This window comes from Sceloporus occidentalis, unplaced genomic scaffold, assembly GCF_023333645.1.
Source record: "Sceloporus occidentalis isolate IW3139 unplaced genomic scaffold, rSceOcc1.0.p SCAF_3, whole genome shotgun sequence".
Taxonomy (NCBI): Eukaryota; Metazoa; Chordata; class Lepidosauria; order Squamata; family Phrynosomatidae; genus Sceloporus; species Sceloporus occidentalis.
Window position 1 is genome coordinate 239,534,691 of NW_028316983.1, and position 6,000 is coordinate 239,540,690.

The window sequence follows — 6,000 nt, forward strand, 5'->3', positions numbered from 1 at the left end:
GCTCCCTATAGCCAGCCTCAGTTAACAATCCGGATGCAGCTTTTTGGACAAGTTGAAGCTTATAAGTACCATTCAAAGCAGCCCCATGTACAACATGTTGTGTGTGCGCGTGTACACCTTCAGATCAGCTGCCACTTATGGGGAACCTATGAATTTCATAGGTTTCTCAGAGGCAAGGGATACTCAGAAATGGTTTGCCATTGCCTTCCTCTGTAATATAGCTTACAGCATCTGGTATTCCTTGGTGGCCTCCCATCCACGTACTAACCAGGGCTGACCCTCGTTAGTTTCCAAGATTAGCTATGATCTGGAGCATTCAGGTATCCAAATCTGCTTGTTTAGCTATCAGATCTAGCTATTTCTAGCTATTTCAATAGTCCGTGCTGGGATGAGCAAAGTGTGACCTGTGGGCCACATGCAGTCCTGTCTATATGTGGCCCTGCCTGCTGGCTGAAGAATAATTGATCAAAGAAAAGGAGAATCACCATTCCTAAGAATGCCCAGGAGTGGCAGTTTCTAAGCCAAAGCACACATCATTATATGAGTAGTAAATAAAAGTGGTCATTCCCCAATCATGTTTGTCATCTTTTTCATCTCTTCTCCAGCTTTGTAAGTCTAGCAGCAAGATGGTTTATAAGAACCAATTTTGGCGATGGCAGGAAGAGTATCCCAGGATGATCCCAAGGCCTACTGTTGTCATGACATTGGCTGGAAGCAGCATAAAATTATGACAGAAGCCTGGAGACTCACTTCAGTAACATTAAAACAAGCTCCAAGTGTGAATTCAAAATCTAATGTATGCTATAATCCTTTGGGCCATGATTGCTGGAAGGAGCCCATTAACATGGAAAGCAGGATGGAGCTATTTTTGGCTGACGGTAACACATCTGGAGTTGTCAAACCACCAGTGTTGGATACACACTGAAAGGAAATATGACAGTTCCCACATTCAACATGCACGCACTGACAGAGGAAACAGATACAGATTCACAGAGTTATTTCAAACACCTCAGCCAGTGTTCAGGTAAGGATGGGAATCTTGCAGCATTCCAGATATCACTGGACTGCAACTCCTAGCATTTCTTACCATGGGATGTGCTGGTGAGAGATGCTGGGACTTGCAGTAATATCAGGAGGGCGGCAGGATTCCTACCCCTAGTTTAGATTTAAAATCTGAGCCAAATGAAAACTCTGGCGACTGAAATTTTCACTTTGCAGTAAGCCTCATTGAGCCACTTTTGTGACTCACTGGGAAGAAGCAATTTCTAGCATAGGTTTATATGGACATAGTCCACTTCATTAGATATGTCTGATTTCTAGCATTTATACTAGAAATACCTTCTTTCCAATTAGCCTCAAAGATTCTGCTGAATTCTTTTTATGCTAAAACAGACTAAGAGGCTGAACAGACCACTGCTTTGGAGTGGCCTGCCGCTGCCCCTTTCCTCCCTGGATTGGGGTTGCAGCAAACACATGCCATGGCCCCAATCCAGCATTTTTCCAGCCCTAAAAAGAATGGCAAATGCTGCTCCTTTTGGAGCTGGAAAAAGGGCACCTTTGCCACTGCAGCGGCATTTTCCTGTGCTCCTTTTGGTGTGCATCATCTGGATGCTGCACCAAAGGAGCACCATGATGCCACTCCCTGTGCGGTCAGGCACATGTCATGATGCTGGCGTCAGGGCAGCTTCTGGGCATACATCATATGGACGCCACACCCTCACGCTTTCCCGAGGCTGGTGTATAACACCAGTCTACTCAGCCCCTAACTCTCAATATACAGGGTGCCTGGGTCAAACGCGGGCGCACTTTACGCAGCTTTCAGCATATGCTGAAAGCCGTGTGGGGAAGAAGGGGCGATGCATCCCATTGGGAGTAATGGGGCATGCGCCTGTGGTGCATGTGCACCACTGTGCAACCACGCCGCCGCGTGAACGAGCCCCATTCATTTAAATGGGGCTCTAGCATGCACGGAATTTGCTTTACATGGGGGAGTCCAGAACGGATCCTCCATGTAAAGCAAGGGCGCACTGTAATTGAGCAACTGGTTCATATCCTCCAAGTGTTTCAGTTTGGCAGGGATAGTACAGATTAATTCTGTGTTGTCCCACATTTTCAGCTTCTTTTAAAATGTCAAAGGTGCGGGACAGACCACCAAGAAACGGTGGTCTGCCAGCACCCGTTTTTGCTCCTCGGAGACGGTGCAGCTCCCAAACCTGGAATTTCTGGGTTCTTTGTGTGATGCCATAGTGATGTAAGCGCTGTGCGGCGCTGTGCAGACACTGTGCGGCACTTACGTCACAATGGCAGCACCTGTGTACACGGGGCACCACCATTGTTATGCCGCTGCCACATAGTAGGGTTGTGGGGCATGCGATAGCTCCGCCCTCAGGCAAACCTACTATGTGTCCAGGCCGGCACAAAGCACCAGTCTGTATCAGGCCCAAGTTCCTTTCTCCTCCTCCCACTTCCCCTCAATCCTCAGCTTACTTCAGTTGTTACATGCTAGAGTTCAATGTGCAAAAGTTATTAATGTTTCTACTTGAATTAACAGGGAGCAGAGAAGAGGAGGGATGAAACCTTGCCCTTCCCTATCAACTCAGGCAAAAGCAGACTTCTTCTTTCTCTCCTAACTTTTGTATTATTGCTCATTAATAACTTTTGCCATCTTGACCACATTCTGAAGTTGTGTGCCCACCCCCACCCCCACCTCCATTTTCATCCATGAAATGCTGGAGAGTATTCTGATATTCCAGAAAATGCAAAATTCTGCAAAACCAGTTGATAGGATCTCAATGAACCCAGCAACTTTAGTTCAATGGTAGAGTGCATGCTTTGCATGCAAAAGGCCCCATATATAGAACCTAGTATATGTAAATAGGACCATAAAAGAATGGTGTCTGGCACCTCCAAGAGATGTAAGTCATTGTAGATAATTATGGCTGGCCTTGCCTTGAGGCAAAGTGAGGGAGCAGATTCAGGCAGCAGATAATAAGTGGTGTAGACAAGGAAATAGCAACAACTACTTGTGACCTGATCTTAACTGTAAATGAGATTCAGAAGTTCAGAGCCCTGATCAGTAGGAAGCCAAGAGTCAGTAACAGTCATCAGAGGAAAGAAATAACCATTGTCAAATAGTCCATGGTCAAGAAAGCTGTAAATCAGAACCAGGATTCAAGGGAGTATCTTTAGGTGAGTCACTAGTCAGCCCAGGAATCATAAAACCATCAGAGGCACCTTCATAGACTGAACATTTGAAGAGGACACACTGAAGCTGTTTTCAGGAAAGTAGCTGGTCTTTGTAACTGACTTTTATAGGTGGCACATTCAATCAACACTCAGATCCCAGGCAGTATTTACGAGAACGCTCCACAGATGTACTCCTCATGATGCATCCATTATAGCCTCTCACTTCACCAGCAGGGAATGGTCTGGGCCAGACCTCTAAGCCAGTGCCTTTTTCCTGGCCTGGTGAGGTTTTCCTCCAGTTCCTCTTCCTACTCTGAACACAACTTACCTGCAGAACAGAAGGAGGCCTCTGCTGTGACCTCCTCATTGGTAAGTCTGTTTCTTCTGATGAAGGATTTTCAAGGGCAAGGGGCATGACAACTTGGCCATTAATCCATTGTATGCAGTAGGTCAGTGGGACAGCCCACATTTGTTATGCAGAACGTTACAGTTTAATTCTGGCATCTCCAAGTGTGTGTGTATGTGTATTTGCATTTAAATCACCCGTCAACTTCTGGTGACCACATGAATCTCATAGGGTTTTCTTAGGCAAAGTATATTTGGGGGTGGTTTTGCCAGTTCCTTCCTCTGAAATATAGCCTACAGCACTTGGGATTCATTGCTATTCTCCCATCCACGTCCTAGCTACATCTGACCCTCCTTAGCTGTAAGATCAGACAGGATATTGTCGTTTTAGAGTATTTCAGTCCATCTCCAAGTGGAGATGGGGGGGGGGGGAGGGAAAGACTGCTATCTGAAATAAGGACGCTGGGGAAATCTGCCACAGAATCCTCCAATATCCAGATTCTCCCTCTCACAAAGAGAGCATCCTGGTGCTGGACTGCCTTGTCTTGAGGGAATCGTGGTCAGGAAGAATTCCTTGCCCTCAGAAATTATGAAGACTTTTACATATCTGCTTGTAGATTATAGAGTGTTACTTTTGAAAGTGAAGGATGATGATGAAAGAGATGCAAATGAAAAAGAAGGGAGAAGAAGCACATTTTTATGCATACAAATGAATCTAAGTCTTCCTTGCTAAAAAAAATGTGTTATTTTGAAAAATATTTTCAGCTCCAAATCTACCAGTATAAAACAAAAATTCATAGAAACAATTTGGTGGAACAAATGAGATATTCTAACCTAACAAAGCATATGTTGAGTATATGATGCTTGATTTGTCCATTATTAATTTGATAGGCTATGAAGCTGGCATGGTGTTGTGGTTTGAGTGCTAGACTGACTTTAGAGACCAGGATTCAAATCCCATCTCAGTCATGGAAACCCACTGAGAACCTTTGACTAGTCATACACTCTCAACCTCAGAAGAAGGCAAAGGCAACCCCTCCTGAACATATCTTGCCAAGAAAATCTCATGATCATTTTGCCTTAAGGTCATCATAAGTCAGAAATAATTTGAAGGCACACAGCAACAATGCTGGAAAGCTGCGGCCAGTCAGTGTTGACTTTAGTGATATAAATAGATCTCATTTTGTTCATTGTAAGGCAGTTTATGTTCCTAGCTGGCATCCTGTTAGGGACTTATGCATGTGTAAGTTCCTCTACACCAGTGGTTGAGTATTTTTGTACAGATGCATACTTGGTTGTGAAGCAGAGTTGAATATGTGTTGCCATTGTGCATGTGGTGCCACCATGTATTGTACATGCAGAGGTGCACTGTGCATTGTACGCTGTGCACATGATAAAATGTGTGCTAAACATTGCAATAATACATTTCACATTTGTTTGCACATTCATTTGTGAAATGTTGCAATTCACTAATGAGTAAACATCACATAACTTAGTGAGTGTAAAGTCATACTCCTTTTCCTTGAAGCTGGATCTTGGTTTCTTTGTTTTACATAGGCTGTCCTCTGCCCTATAAGCTAGACCAGCTACCTTGAGATGAAGTGAAGGATGGTGCCCTAGTTCATGTGATCTTCACTTTGAAACAAACTTCAGCTCTCTATCCAGTCTGCAAACCAAGCCTTATGTGGAATAACTGAGGGAGCTGAGTATTTTTAACTTGGAGTAGAGGTGACATTTAATCTTTAAATACCCGAAGAGATGTCATGTAGAAAATGGAGCCAGTTTGTTTTTTAATTTCTCCAGAAATTAGAACACAGACCAATGGATTCAAATTACAAGAAAAGAGATTCCAACTAAACATCAGAAAGAACTTTGTTACTGTAAGAGCCATTCCACAGTTAGAATAGATTGCCTTGGAGGGTGGTGGACTGTCCATCTTTGGAGCTCTTTAAACAGAAGTTGGATGGGAATCTTTCAGGACTAATTTAATTGTTTATTACTACATGGTAGGGAGTTGAACCAGATGCCCCTTGTGGTCTCTTCTAACTCTAGGATTCTATGAGTCTGCACCTGACCTGACATAGAAGATGTCAGCCCTTGACATTAAGACAACTCCCAGATCTCCATGCTGGCTGAGGAATTCTGGAGGTTTTAGTTCCCCAAAAGTCCTTGTTTGCTGCCTTTCGGCTCCTTGCTCATGCTCATTCTCAGTCTTCATAGTGATGAGCTCTCTGCAGATTTTGGAAACAGGGGGTTAAAACTAGAGAAAAATCCAATTGATCATGTTACCTGAGTTACCTCCTTTGGGATCAGGAACAGCATATTTGTGTACACTAGTCAGGAAACCTAATGCTAAAAGAATACCTTGTGGAGAATTACATTATACATTTATGCACAGCCTTGAAAGTAACCCCACTGCTTGTATGACAGAGCTGCTTAAAAAACTGTTCTGATCTGTGCTGTCAGATT